At 38.8% G+C, this 16,754-nt stretch overlaps 1 pseudogene; it reads right to left on the bottom strand.

The window, feature by feature from the left end:
• Positions 1–7,607: 7,607 nt before the first annotated feature.
• Positions 7,608–16,754, bottom strand: LOC142618441 (laccase-14-like; annotated as a pseudogene).

Here is a 16,754-nt window from a genome sequence, read left to right as displayed (position 1 = left end):
TATTATTAAATTCAGTATTTCTAACATCGTATCAGAGCCACTGCTCTGACCTTTTTTTAGTAGTCTTGTCTTTATTGGTGTTACTCCATTCTCAACATCGCTTCCGCCGTCACAGCAGCTGCAGCAGCCCTTTGCCGTTGAACCTTCGACGTCTTCCAGACATCGTCCTTGGGTTTCTGACCTGTAGCAACCGCCGTTGAGGAGTTCCACACTGCAAAGACCACTGCCATTTTCTTCACCGCCGTGACCCTTGCTCCGATCAATTTTCTACAGGTACCACTGAGATCGTCTTGCACTGATCTACACGTTCGTGGAAGCCTCGAAGCCATCAGAGACCGCACGCGCCGCTCAAAGAATCTGTGCTGCAGCTCACGCGCCCCACGTGCTGTCGTCTCTTCCAAGCTGACGTCATTTGTGATGTTAGCAGTGCCACGTAAGCCTTAGCTTACGTTAGCATCCAGTCACCTGCTGACGTCAACGCCATGTCATCTTGCTGACGGCATCACCTCTGACCGAGTGGACCATTGACTTTGACCGTTGACTTTTTCCAGAATTGACTTTTTGCAGTCTAGGTTCTCCTTACTCAGTTTTTCGCGTAGATTTCATTTTTACAGTTTGTTTTTTGCATATTGTGTCTCTAAATGGATAAAAATGATGTTTTTCTTCCTTGCCCTATCAATACTGTATTAGAGGGGAATAAGAATTATTTATCTTAGTCTCAAGCTATGCACAATTTTCTTAAGGGTCGCATGCTTGGGCAATATTGCACTGGTGCAATCACTATTCCTGTCAAGGGGGCAAGTGAAGAAGATACTGCCTTCCTCAGTTGCATGATTGAATGGGATAGTCACAAACACATGATCTTCACATGGATTCGAAACATTTCCATTTCCTCAATCTCCAATCTGTTGGGCAGCTTTGATGATGCAAAATCAGCATGGGATATGTTGGCCAAAAGATACTCCACTACTCACGGATCCATGAAATATTAGTTAGTGGTTAAATTACATCAACTCAGGCAAGAACCAGGGAAATCCATCAACGACTACTATGATCAGCTTCGCTTCATTTGAGACCAAATTGACCTTTCAGATCCAACCTGGGCATGCTCAAAAGATGCTCAACAATATGCTACTGTTAGAGATGAAGTTCGTCTTTATGAGTTCTTGATGTCACTCCACAAGGACTATGAGCCCATTCGAGTATAGCTTCTTAATCGCAGTCCTCCTCCTTCTCTTGATACTGCTGTAAACTAGTTAGTTAGAGAAGAAGCTCGCCTTACAACCCTTCAAGCCCAGAATAAGTTTAGTGTTCTGGCTATTACTCCTTTTGCTTCGCCCATAGAGCAACCTCAGCAATCAGGTGATCCCTCTGGCTCTAGCAATCGTCGCACAGACCAACAAAATGTTCTGCAACTATTGCAAGCGTCCTGACCACACTATTAAGACTTGTTACCGTCGCAACAAATCTACTGCTGTAGTTGCTAATACTAAGTCTACTTCGCCAATGCCTCCAATTTCAACCGAGTCTCAGTCTTCTGGATCCACTATCAACCTCTCACCCACTAAATTACAGGAGATCATAGCTTAGGCTATTCGTATGGCTGGTAATGCATCTCTTTCCACTGCTCTCTCAGTTTTACCTAGTAAGTCTCAAACTTGGCTTTTTTATACTGCCTGTTGCAATCACATGACACCTCACTCGTCCTTATTTTCCAAACTTGACCCTGTACCACATCCTCTAAATATTCATATAGTTGAAGGTTCCACCATGCATGGGAATAGTCTAGGTATTGTTTCGACCTCCAACATCTCTGTTCCTGGGGTCTTCCATGTATCTGATCTATCCTATAATTTGTGCTCTGTGGGACAATTAGCTAAACTAGGATATCGCCTTAGTTTTTACTATTCTGGGTGTATTATGCAGGATCCAAAGACAGGATAAGAGCTTGGGACCGGTCCTAGAGTTGGAAGTATGTTTCCCGTGGACAATCTTCATCTTCCACCTGTTGCTCCAGTGTCTGTTGCTACTGCTGCTGCTGCTGCGGGTTTCTTCCTTACCTTCTCTCACACTTTGGCATTCTTGTCTTGGTCATGCACCCTCTTCTCGGGTACAACAGTTAGCTTCTAAGGGTCTGTTAGGTTCTGTGTCCAAAGACAATTTTGATTGTACTTCATGCCAGTTAGGAAAACAGCCAGCTTTACCTTTTAATAATAGTGATTCTATTTCTAATAGCATTTTTGAGTTAATTCATTATGATATTTGAGGACCTTCTCCTGTTGCTAGTATTGGTGGATCTCGATATTTTGTTGTTTTTATTGATGATTATTCTCGTTATAGTTGGATCTTTCCTATGAAATCTCATTCTGAAATTTTGCCAATATACAGTAACTTTGCAAAAATGGTTGAAACACAATTCTCCAAACGTATCAAAATTTTTCGATTTGATAATGCACTTGAATATACTCAATATGCTTTTCAAGCTCTGTTACACTCCTATGGCACAGTACATCATCTAACTTGTCCAGGTACCTCTCAGCAAAATGGTCGAGCTGAACGAAAACTTCATCACATTCTTGACACTGTTTGTGCTCTTCTTCTTTCTACCAAAGTTCCTCCCCCATTTTGGGGTGAAGCTACTCTTCATGCTGTTCATGCTATTAACCGCATTCCAAGCACTATCATCCATAATCAAACTCCGTATGAGCGCCTCTTTGGGTTACCCCTGACTATCATCACCTTCGCTCTTTCGGATCTGCTTGTTTCGTTCTTCTTCAGCCTCATGAGCACAACAAACTTGAGCCTCGGTCTAGACTTTGATGTTTCCTTGGTTATGGTGAAACACAAAATGGGTATCGGTGTTTTGATCATGTCTCTCATCATCTTCGTGTTTTTCGTAATGTTGTCTTCTACGAATACCGCTTGTTTGTTGAACTCTTTCACTTTCGTTCTTTCCTAACTATCTCATCTGTTTTAGAAGTCTTTCCAGACGAGTCTCATGTTCCTTCTCCAAATACTCTTGATCCTCCTTTGGACTTCTCTATCCAACCTCCAAATATTTTTTATGCTTCTTCTGGATAGGTCAAAGATGAACAGGTTGATGACGAGCTACCCCAACTTGAGCCTGGGTCTCCTGCTCCTGCTCCGCCTGAAGATCCTCCACAAGACATTCCACCTCGTCACTCAACCTGAGTAAGATCCATTCCTATACATTTACTTGATTATCATTGTTAAACTGCCCTTGCTACACTCCACGAGCCTCAGACCTATCGTGAGGCCTCCACTGACCCTTTATGGCAGATTGCAATGAAAGAGGAACTTGATGCATTAACCAAAAACCATACTTGGGATCTGGTTACTCTCCCTCCTGGACAGTCTGTGGTTGGTTGTAAATGGATCTACAAGATTAAGACTCGCTCTGATGGGTCCATTAAGCGCTATAAGGCTCGTCTTGTTGCAAAAGGCTTTACACAGGAGTATGAGATTGATTGTGAAGAGACCTTTGCTCCAGTTGCTCGCATCTCATTTGTTCGTGTCCTCTTGGCTGTTGCCACTGCTAGAAAATGTGATCTTTTTCAAATGGATGTTAAAAATGCATTCCTTAATGGGGATTTGAGTGAAGAAGTTTATATGCAACCTCCTACTGGTCTCTTTGTTGAATCAAACAAGGTTTGTCGCCTTCGACGTGCATTGTATGGCCTTAAACAAGCTCCATGAGCTTGGTTTGCAAAGTTCAACTCTACCATCTTTTGCTTGGGTTACACTGCCAGTCCTTATGATTCTGCCTTATTTCTTCGTCGCATTAATAAAAGCACAATTTTACTTCTCCTCTATGTGGATGATATGATCATAACTGGTGATGACCTCAGTGGCATACAAGAGCTTAAGGATTTTCTCAGTTAGAAGTTTGAGATGAAAGATCTTGGACACCTTAGCTATTTCTTGGGTCTTGAAGTCACTCATTCCACAGATGGTCTTTGTATTACTCAAGACAAGTATGCTTCTGACCTTTTGTCTCGAGCTGGACTCACTGACAGCAAGATTGTTGACACTCCAGTTGAGCTTAATGCGCATCTGACTCCCTCGGGGGGAAACCGTTGTCTAATCCTTCACTTTACAGACAATTGGTTGGCAGTCTAGTTTATCTCACAATTACTCATCCAAACATTTCCTATGATGTTCATTAGGTAAGCCAGTATTTTTCTGCTCCACGATTGACTCACTATGCTGCTGTTCTATGCATTCTTCGATACTTGAAGGGCACTCTCTTCCATGACCTTTTCTACTCAGCTCAGTCTCCTCTTGTACTCCGTGCATTCTCTGATGTTGATTAGGCAGGAGATCCCGCTGATTGCAGGTCCACCACTGGCTACTGTTTCCTCCTTGGCTCTTTCTTGATTTCTTGGCGAAGTAAGAAACAAACCTTTATGGCCTGCTCCAATACTGAAGTAGAATATCGTGCCCTTGCTGATACCACATCTGAGCTCCTTTGGCTACGATGGCTTCTTAAGGACTTTGGTGTATCCACATCCCCTGCTACTCCTCTTTATTGTGATAATCAGAGTGTCATTCATATTGTTCACAATGATGTCTTCCATGAACAGACTAAACATATCGAGATTGTTTGTCCTTTTATCCATTATCATCTTGTTCATGGTGCTCTTAAGCTTTTCTCCATCTCCTCCAAAGATCAACTTGCAGATATCTTTACCAAGTCACATCCTAAGGGACGCCTTCGTGATTTAGTTGACAACCTCAAGCTGGTCTCACATCCACCTTGAGTTTGAGGGGGGCTGTTAACATGTATAGTGTTGTGGGCTTTAGGCCCAACTAGTTTACTTGTATAGCACACATTCTTGTACTACACTCTTACTTGTACTGCACTCATATGCCTCTTATATAAAGGCACTCATGTATATTCTTTCTGTGAGAAATACAATATTATTGAATTCAGTATTTCTAACATATTCAAGATTTATATTTCTCCTCCTTCAACTATCAAATTATCAAAATTAGTAATTATATGTAGACTAAGTTAACCCAATTTCTATGAATTAAATAATCAAGTTGGGATAATTTTGTAAAGTTGAATAAATTTAAACTTTCTTTTGGCTATTTTAGCAAATTATGCCAATAAATTATTATAATTTACACAAAGAACTTAATATTCCGAATGTTAGTGTAGAAGCTCATTGGCCTTTACACTCGCTATAGTTTACTTGTTCATCACTCATAAACCCTATACTACATACATACTTGTACAAAACTAATATGTTTGCCTATATAAAGAATGTTTGCCTATATAAAGAAAGTACCTTGTACGGCTTGATTAATTTGTTCAAGGGTTTGTATTGGGGAGGTCACAACTCTGAGAATCAAATGGACACAACAAAATGTGAGCACAATGGTCGTAGGATTGGGAATATTAGTGTTTAATGGTGTTTGGGTAGCCAAACAACCAAAGAAGAAGGTGAAAAACCATCAAAACTCGTTTCAATTGATCTGGGTTGAGGTTAGACCCATGTTTGTGTGTAATTTTTTAATAATAAAAGGGCTAATTACAGCTTACCTACCTGTGGTTTGGCCAAAATTTAAGTTGCCTACCATGATTTGAAATTTGGTATTTCATTTACCTAAGATTAGCTCAGTTAGAGTTTCATAACCAATCTCCATTAACAATAGGACTAAATATGTATTTTTGCTTTCTTTTATGTCTCTCTCCTCCAAAAACAAGAAAAAACATTATAAAAAAAGAAGAAGAGAAAATAAGATCCAAAAGTGAGGGTTTTGTAAAAATTAAGAACAAAAATTACCACCACCATAGAAGCTTCTGTTAAGAATCATCAGATCCAGTGAAAACAAATTCTTTTGTTAATTTCTAAGCAACCAACAAAGCTATAGCATCTAAAGCTTAAATCAAACCCAAAAAATTTAGACTTCAAATTTGTCGCAACTCCATGGCTGATCTGAGAAGAAGGCTGGGGCTTGGGTTGAGTTTGGATTCTGGGGTTCGTTAATGGTGGATTTGGGTTAGGAGTTTTGATTGAAGGAAAGCTTCGGCGTAGATGCTTTGGTTTCGATTTAAGTTGTTAAATTAGTTTGAGGTTTGATAATGGTGGGTTTGGGTTTGGGGCCATGAATTTGTTGATTAGGCATGATATTCTGGTTTGGTTTTGCAATGGGGGAGGGCTTACTGGAGGACTTGTTTTTCTTATGTTAGAATCATACGACTAGTGGGAGTAATCCTCTTTGACCTCTTAATTTTCCTTAAACATTTCTCATCCTTTTGCTTTTCAGTTTGGTCCTGTAGCTAATTCATTTTCAGTTTCACATCTACATCCTTGGATAATTTTGATTTGTGGGCATCACTGACTATCGTTTTTCCCTTGAGTGATATTCCACTATTAGGATTCTTGACATCCTTCTCTGTTGAATCCTTAACTGATCTATAATCACCTCTAGATTTTCTTTTTCTTAGACCTTTTTTTTTGCCCATATGTTCTTCTAGTGTGTTGTGGCATCAAACCTTTGAATATGTCATCATTTGTTTAGTGATGTCTCTCCATCTTAATTATTATAAAACAATTAAATTGCAAAATAAAGGTAACCATAACCAACCCCTTGGATCAATTACTAATCCAAACTCTGTATGTGAAGAAAACTCAAACATAAAGAACTATGTTCCTTCGAACTCTTTGTATGGGTATTTGCTGGAATCTGTCCATTTGATGCAATTAGTGTAAATGTTAGGTTGAAATGCTAAAACATTTCATAAAAGTTTTTACCAACCACTTTTTGATTTTATAATATCTTGTTTTTTCTTGTTTTTGGAGGAGAGAAACATAAAAAGGAGCAAAAATACATATTTAACTCTATTTTTAACAGAAGTGGGTTACAAAACCCTAACTGAGCTAATCTCAGGTAGATAAAGTGCCAAATTTCAAACCACGAGTAGGATACTTAAATTTTGGCCAAATTATAGGTGGGTAAATTGCAATTAGCCTAATAAAAAAGTTGTCAAGTTATTAAAAATTGAGTGCCTCATCATTATTTTGTTAGATACATAGACAAATAAACTAACGGAAGTTAATAGATGAATTAATAGCACTCATTTTTTAAACTCTAGGAACCAATAGGATACATTTAAAACTTTAAGGACCAGAAGGCACTAATTAAGTAAACTTTGTGAATTAATAATATATTTTGGAATGGAAAAAAAAAGCACCACAATAATAATCAATAATGAATTAACACAAAAACATGATCTAGAACATCTCTACTACATACATAATTTAAAAAGAAAGATAAAACCCCTAATTTGTCTTAATTATTTTGATAAATAACAATCTCATAGTCAATACAACTTCCACTACTTAAAACAAATTGCATCTTGCAAGACAAATACTACTTAAAAGACACAAGAAAATACTTAACAAATACTAATCTTATTTTAAGACAAGATCCATCTTATTAAGACTAGTTCAAAACAACATTTAAACTTCCAAAGAAAAACACTTGAATGCTTACAAAAATTTTTTTTGGACACATTATAACACCACATCAAGTTGTAAGCTTAACAATTACTTTCTTAAGTGATGTCCAGCTAATCAATCGATCTTATTCAATCTGTTCCCATCCGAGTTCTTGTATTGTTGGAGCCTATTGGTAAACGAATCCTTATAAGGAGGCAAGAAAGGTGGGGGTTTGCGAATACTAGTCCCTAGTGTCCCACCATTTTTCACTATAAAGACGCTATTCATACCCCAACTTAAATGCAGTTCATAGTGACAATGCCACAGCCATACTCCTTCAAGAATTTATCCATTTATGTATCAAAATTAGAATATATACATACATAATCAAACATAAGTAAATGCATCTCGCATTGTGTGCCAAAGAACATTAAGGTATGAAAAATGCTAAAAGTGCTACAAATTTTACTGCATAACCTTTACAAACTTGTAGCATTGAATGTGATTAGTAGATTTGAAAAAAATGAAAAATGAATGTCATATTTACTTATTGATGATTGATGCAACATCAATTTGTAAATATTATATGGTAAAATTTATAATATTACTAGCATGCATCACTCAAAAAGTATACCATACCAAAAACAAAGTACAAGAATGTACATACCAGGATTACTCGCTTTGAATCTCACGACAACCCATCCATTCTTAGGGAGTGTAACGGTGCTCAACTTAGGTGGATCAACAAAATTGTAGCCTTTGGGTCAGTCTCATTATCAAAGACCCCGTAACCAAAGCCAATTGCATAAAAGGAGTAACCAGGAAGGTGCATTGGGTGATCTACTGATGCACCTAGCAGATTAATACCTTGAAACACTACCTCCACCTCTTCATTAATTCAACATCCTCACCTTGGTCCCTTGGACAGTTAGAAATGTGTGATTTGCAGAGTCATCTTCAGTGAAGTTGAAAAATGAAGGTGGATTGTCTGGAAAATCTACTGTGTAAAACCCACTCATGTTCCTATTATAAAGGTTTTGGTGTTATGTCATTCCATAGGTATAAGCATAGGCGTAAAGTGTGGTTAACTAGTTTACAGCTGCGAGAAAGGATCTCCGTTTGAAATGGAACCATTGGTTTAGGATGATCTTATAAATCTAAAAGTGTATACAATATTATGTTATTTAAAATTTTGAATTATATGACACTTCGCACGCTATTAGATCCAAGAAATAAAATTTTAATCATGATATAGACTCTCTCCATATCTCAAGTGAATCTGGTACTTCCTTAACCTCCAAAATATTAATGCATTTAAGTTATAATATTTTATAACTTAATTATAAGTTATAATACTACTATCATATTTTCACGCTAAAATTGTTTTCACTTAACTATTTAACTGAAGGGTTTTTTTTGGGGGGTAATATGAACATAAATAAATCTCAAAATGTAAATAAGAAAGATAAAGGTAATAAGCAAATACCTGTAGTAGGCAAGTAGTACATCTGTGGTAGGGTTAACCCAACTGATGTTGTTTAGGGTCGAAGCAAGAGCACGTATACTTTCTCCCCCCAAGCCAAGGAGAATATTGCTTTCGGAAGCTGTTACATACATTCTAGTAGTTATGTTTTGGGGGACATAATAGGATGGTCTTTATTTGCTAAGCTCCTAATACGTTTCATGAATTCTATTGCAGGATTAAAGTCTGTGTAGGTTGGAAGATTGCTAGGAAAAATTGGAGTTGATGAGGGAGTGTAGTTGCCTTTATATTCAAGAATTGATGTGACACGCTTTGTTATACTCAGCACCGACCTAAGACTATCATATTGTCTAGCAGCCATGTAATAACGGCCAAGAGGTTGGTTAGCTGTGACCAAAACATCCATTGTTTGACTTGATGTTATCATGACAACATCGGTGAGTATGGGCTTAACATATGATCTGCTCATTCCTACCACAGTGAGGTTATGTTGAGCAATTGCAAATTAGATTTCTGCATTCATGACTGCACTGACTAAACGAAGAACATAGGTCTTGCCATATTCTACTTGCCAGCGGTATGTACTTTCTGCCACACAATAATGATTGTATATAGAAATGTTGAGCAATTAGATCAATAATACAAAAAAGTACAGCCATAATTTGTTAGGGTGATAAGTCGTAATTAGAGGAATATAACTTCATATGAGTCTGCTCTTGATACTACTTTTATCATGCATCAATCATAGAAAGTCATTTTAATGAAAAAAAAAATCATGAAAATGTTTGTATCATTACTTCTTGGAACAATTATTCACTTGTTATAGTTGATGTTTATAGTAGAGGTCCTACTTCCCAGGACTTGAAATTGTGATCGACAATGTTTACTCTAACTATATAGCTCCAAAGTTAATCATCCCACTTCATTTTACAGTGATGAAATCCCATTTTGTCGTGAAACATACTAGATTCATACAACAACTTAATTATTACAAAATACAACTCTCTTGTTCATCCAAAAAATAAATACGACATCTTATATATTAACTCTGTAAATGTTTCTCCACGTCTCCACGTACCATTAGAGCATGGGTAGAGATCTCCAGGTTGGCCATTGATAGTGTAAGCATCTGATTCAGGAGTGAAACTACCGATTTCGAGGTCTTCATTAACTACCTTATTCACATCATCCTTATACCAAGATCCTACAAGTACAAAGAGAAGTGATGCATAACATTAATGCAGAATATTCAAACTAATGGGACTATTGGACCACTGGTATATTTATAGATACTAGTACATCAACTGTAGCTTCACTTTGATGTACATCTCAATTGAACAAATTGAAGAAATATTCTATTTTAGAAACGCTAAGTTTGAACACTTTAGGAATACTAAGAACATTTTGCATACCAAATAAGAGAATTTCTTCTCCAATAGGCTACGGGAAAGGATAACCAATTTCCTTTTTGGCAAAAAAACAACAGTACCATGAACACTATGTCGTGTCCAATCACAATGTGAATGCCACCAAAAGGTTTCTTCCTCACTCGAAAATCACCTCATAAGTAAAGTTTGATCCTAGTTCAATTGGACATTGTGTGTAATGTACTCTGGACCATTTGACCATAGATTCCTTGATTGATGCATTGTGTAAAGGTTTCTTTAGATATGTTAATAACATCTTTTAATTAATATTTTCATTTTTCGGAATTGGAATTCCTTTATATATTTCTTTTATATATTTTCCTTTAAAAAAACTTATAGATAATTACGACAACAACAAAATTTTAGTCCCAAAACCCACATATAGTAAAGAAGTCATAGGGTTGCTAGGAAACCCTAGAAAACCATAATACATGCTAGGCACGGAATTAGGTTTAAGGAAAGGAAAACTCACCAAAAAAAATATTCTTAAAAATATCATAATCATAATTGATAACTTACCTTATAAAAACTCAATTTTAAATAAAATACTTCTAAAGACGAGTTCCACTCCTTCTTGTTGATATGGCTAATCTGGTGTAACCAGTTTAAAAAATGTTGTATACCTTCCACATAAAACATGGAACTCTAGGTGGAAGAGCTTCTATGTTCTGATGTAATCATTTTTTTTCCATTGAGAATCATAGATGCAGTCGTCTCTACAATGATTTGCCTGTATTGCGTTGAAGATGCTAAGGCTCGAGTGTAGCTTTCACAATGGCTAATACAATGATGTGCCCGTATTGAGTATAGTTCATCTCTTTTCTTTTTTAATAATTTTACTTTAAGAAACTTTTAGATTTTAGTAAATAACTCAACAAATCTTTAGCAAGAGTGATGCTATGATTAGTATAAGTATTATTATATAAATCTTGCAAATGGATGTATCACTTATTATAAAACTAATTTAAATTTTTTTTTTATTATTAACAATATAAAGCGAGAGAGAAAGACTGAATAATCTGTATATAGATGTGTGTATAACAATGTACAATAGAGAGTCTTATATGGGCTAGGTATGTGTGCAGTACAAGTAATATGAGTGAACTACAAGTACAATATACTGGACTAAGTCCAATGGGCTAAACTAGTCTAAGTTATACACTAACATCCCCCCTCAAACTCGAGGTGGCAAGGAGGAAGCCAACTGGAGTTTGGATATAAGATCTCGAAGACGACCCGACGGGTGAGTCTTGGTGAAGATATCAGCAGGCTGATCAGCAGAGGAGATGGAAAACAACGTGAGATTTCCTTTCTTGAGATGCTGGCGAGTGATGTGGTAGTCGATCTCAATGTGCTTAGTGCGTTCATGGAAGACATCATTATGAGCAATGTAGATAGCACTACGATTGTCACAATAAAGAAGAGTGGCAGTGGGTTGTGGAGCATCCATGTCAGCCAAGAGCCAGCGAAGCCAGATAAGCTCGCAGGTGGTGTCGGCAAGGGCACAGTACTTAGCCTCAGTATTGGAACGGGAAACCACATCCTGCTTCTTGCTACGCCACGAGACAAGAGAAGTTCCCAACAAGAAACATAAACCTGTGATAGAGCATCGATCAGTCAGATCACCTGCCCAGTCTGCATCTGAATAAGCATGAAGCTCAAAAGAAGATTGAGAGGAGTGATGGAGACCATGATAAAGTGTGCCCTTGCATATCGAAGAATCCGATAATGGCAGCATAGTGGACAGACCAAGGGGCATCCATGAACTTACTAACCATACCCACAGCATGTGAAATGTCCAGATGAGTAACAGTGAGATAGATTAGACTACCAACCAACTGACGATAGCGAGTAGCATTTGATATAGGTTCACCATCCAAGGTTGTGAGCTTTGCATTGTATTCCAAGGGAGTGGAAACAGTCTTGTTGTCGGTGATACCGGCTTTGGAGAGAAGATCAAAAGCATATTTAGCTTGGGAAAGATAGTATCCATCAAAGGAGGAGGTAACCTCAAGCCCAAGAAAATAGCTGAGAGTGCCCAGGTCTTTCATCTCAAAATGCTAGCTAAGGAAGTGCTGAAGAGAGCGGATACCTGTAGAATCATCTCTAGTAATAATCATATCATCAACATAAAGAAGAATAAGAGTGATACCAGCAGAGGATCTTCGAACAAAGAGAGCAGTGTCATAAGGACTCGAAGTGAAACCCTGCTGAGCAACAACTGAGCTAAACTTTTCAAACCAAGCTCGAGGAGCCTGCTTGAGGCCATAAAAAGCACGGTGAAGGCGGCAAACTTGACGGCTTGGGTGTGGATAGCCAGGGGGTGGCTGCATGTACACTTCTTCTTGGAGGTCTACATTGAGGAAAACATTCTTCACATCCATTTGATAAAGAGGCCAGCGGTGAACAGCAGCCACACCAATGAGATATCGGATAGATGTAAGGCGAGCAACAGGAGCAAATGTTTCCCCATAGTCAATACCATACTCTTGAGTAAAGCCCTTGGCAACGAGGCGAGCCTTGTACCATTCAATAGATCCATCGGCCTTGGTCTTGATCTTATAAACCCACCTACAACCCACTACAAACTGACCAAGAGGCAAATCAACTATATCCCAAGTGTGATTCTTATGAAGGTCATCTAGTTCTTCGTTCATAACTTGCTACCAAAGAGGGTCAATATGGGTCTCACGATAGGTGTGACGTTCATAGAGGGTGGCAAGAGCAAAAGAGCAGTGATAATTAGTGAGATAAGGGGGAGGAATGCTTACCCAAGTGGAACGAATAAGTTCAGGACCAACAGGAGACTTAGGAGAGGGTGGTGCCACAGGATCCAAGACAAGCGAGTCATATGCCGGGGATAGAACCTGAGATGAGTCGTCTAGAGAGGCAGCCGATGTTGAAGAATCCTCTACAGGTTCAGGATAGAGAGGAAGGAAAAGATCAGTAAAAATGGGAGACTCTGAGGAAGAGGACGCAGGAAACTGTTGAAGACCTGTGAAAGGACGATGTTCCCAAAACTCAACATGACGGGAGACATGAAGGCGATGAGAAAGAGGATCATAGCAGCGAAACCCTTTTTGAGATACACCATAACCAAGGAAACAACAGAGATGAGCATGAGGCTAGAGCTTTGTTCGTTCATGAGGAGGAAGAGAGACAAAGCAAGCACAACCAAAAATCCGAAGAGAGGAGTAGTCAGGAGTTTGACCATAGAGAAGCTCGAATGGTGATTTGTTGTGTGTAGTTGGTGAAGGAATACGATTAATGGTGTACATAGCAGTAAGTGCGGCCTCACTCCAAAAGCGCTCAGGAAGAGAGGCAGAAATAAGAAGGGTGCGGACAACATTACGAATGTGACGAGATAAGGATGGATGACCAAGACGAGCATGCCATAGATCAAGTGAGAGGGTGGAAGTGGTAGCAACTGCAGAAACAACTTGTGAAGGAATCTTCAAGTCATGAACCTCAAACATGCGACCAACCTTACGGCCTATCCCAAGCACTTGACCCATCCAGGGATCCTGCACATCCACACCATGATTAGTAAATAGAAGATCTATGCCTAATTCACAAAGTTGACCAATAGAAAGTAAATTGAGGGATAACTTTGGGATATGAAAAGTGTCACTAAGGGATAAACAAGGAGAAGAGATTGTTCATTTATGACTAACAGGCACAGGAGTTCCATCAGCAGTGTAAATGGTGATTGGATGTGCTAAGGGTGCCTTATTAGAAAATTGGGATTCTTCAGGATTTATATGGTTACAACATGTAGTATCAAAAAACCAAGGTTGTTTACCTTAGGTGACAGAAAGAGCATTGGAAGTGCGGGATAAAACCTGTTGAACAACTGCCTCAATATCAGCCGTAGTAAGTGAGGAAGCTAAAGATGGACCTGTAGGAACTGATGGATCTGAAGGACATAAAGCAGCTGCCCGAGGAAGAGAAGCTTTAATCTGCTCTTGCACAAATTTCTGCAGTTTGCGACAAAATGAGATGTCATGGCCTTTGGCACGGTAAAACTCACAGCAAGTACCTTTGGAAGACTGAGAGGTGGGACGCCCAGAGTTTATTCGTGGAGGAGCAATGAATGCAGCAATGAGAGGCTGTGGAGATGGTGTAGCTAATACATAATTAGATGATGACATGTGATGAGTAGGTCGACGGTTCTCCTAAAAAATGAGCTCCTTGACTGCAGCATCAAGAGAAAGAGTAGGAGACCGGCTAAGCAGAGAAGCCCTAGTAGGCTCAAAATCCTCACGTAAACCCATCATGAAGTGCATAAATTTACGGCGATCCCGATATTTGACAAAGAGCTCAATGTCCTTAGAACACACTAGTGGAGGATTTGCAGCAGAAAGTTGTTCCCACATAGTATAAGTCTGAGAATAATAATCAGAAATAGACTGACCTGTCTCTTGGCACATTTGATAAAGTTTTGATTCAATCTGGAACTTCAAGCTTGAATCATTAGTACAATTATAGCGATCGGCTAGAAATTTCCAAGCAGCCTCAACAGTCTCAAGACAAGGAAGAAGATTATGAATGGAGGGAATAGAGGTATTGATAAACCAAGACAAGATCTTACTCTGAATACTCTCCCATTCCTCTAGGCATTCTTCATAATCATTTGTTGTAACAGCAGTCTTTGAGGCATCTTCAACAGCTGTGGCTTTGGACTTAGGGTTTGGAACTGGCTTAGGGATTGAACCAGTCACATATCTCCACAGTTTACGACCCTTGAGGAAGACAGTCATATTCTGAGACCATGCATGATAGCTAGTGAGACCATCCAACATAATGGTGATAGGACGTATGATATCTCGATCATTTTGTTGAGCTATAATGAGGAAAATGACCAAAAAATGGGATTTAGAGACCTCAAATGCAAAAACGGAGCCCAAAATCGGAATCTACGCGAAAAACTAAGTAAGACAGGTCCTGTTGAAAAATTTTGACTTTGGTCAAAGTCAACGGTTAACGGTCTGGTCAAAGTCAATGGCTCGTGTGCTGACGTGGCAGTGTGACGTCAACCTAGGGCTGACGTGGCAGTTCGTGAAATGGAGCAGGCGCGTGGGGTGCGTGACGGCACTGTCCTAGTGCGTGAGGCGCGTGTGAATGGCTAACGGAGCGTGGCGGCGCGTGGAGCGGGTGCTCGTGAGGCAGAAACTTCAGCCAGCACGTGTGGGCGCATGGGAGGTGGTTTCTGGTGACGCTTTGTTGGGTTTTGCTCAGGATTGGAAGATCTATCAATCTATGCTTTGACTTTGGCAATTCGATCAACAAAACTGACGAAATTTAAGTGTTCTAGGGGCTGTGGGCGTGACGGCGATGACTTGCTACTGACAGTGACTACTAGATGAAGGCGAGGGCAGCGAAAGAACACCGGAGATGTCCACAGGAACCAGAAAGTCAAAGGAATGACTCTGATACCATGTTAACAATATAAAGTGAGAGAGAAAGACTGAATAGTCTGTATATAGATGTGTATATAACAATGTATAATAAAGAGTCTTATATAGGCTTGGTATGTGTGTAGTACAAGTAATACGAGTAAATTACAAGTACAGTATACTGGGCTAAGCCCAATGGGCTAAACTAGTCTAAGCTATACACTAACAATTATATTACTAAAGTGGTATCAATCAGATGAGTAATACTTGGAATATGACAAATTTAGTTTAACAAATTGATATGTCACGAATCATATAAGAAGTGGCTGAATATGTATTTATTAGTTGTTGGTGCCACTTTAACAAACATCAAGGTAGTAAGTGTAATATGCTCGTACTTTGGATATTATTTTTTTATTTTATTTTTTCATTTAAAAAAAGACACTATTTGGTTAAGAAGGAATGTCAATTTGTCCATAGTTTTAGTAATATCATTTTATAAAATTTTAAGGGATATTAGTGTATTTTCTCAAAATGAACATTATAAATATGAGAGAGAGAGAGAGAGACAGAGAGAGAGAGAGAGAGAGAGAGAGAGAGAGAGTCAACTACCAATGAATAGTAAGACCATAGTTTCCTTGATTCTGGACATTAACATATACAGTGTCCCCTTTTGTTACATGAATGACCGGCCCTGGAAAACTGTCATTCACAACCAACATGCTCTTGGTTTCACACAACCTTGTAAAGTTAGCCTCCTTCAGCTACATGAACTAATGAACAATAAAAAATAAAACTGCAACTCACTACAAACAAGTATTCCTCCATATCCGGTAACAAAAAATAACAGGAAAACAGATGAGAGAGAGGTGGCACTTACAACAAATTCGTGGTAATGGACTTTGCCTTGAGCCAACCCAAGGAACATCCCATAGAGAAGCATAAGCTTAAGAAACCCTGAAAGCATACCTATCAT

Source organism: Castanea sativa, chromosome 12 (genome assembly GCF_040712315.1).
Source record: "Castanea sativa cultivar Marrone di Chiusa Pesio chromosome 12, ASM4071231v1".
Classification (NCBI taxonomy): Eukaryota; Viridiplantae; Streptophyta; class Magnoliopsida; order Fagales; family Fagaceae; genus Castanea; species Castanea sativa.
Note: the sequence above shows the minus strand (reverse complement) of the source record. Positions and strands in the feature narration are given on the sequence as shown.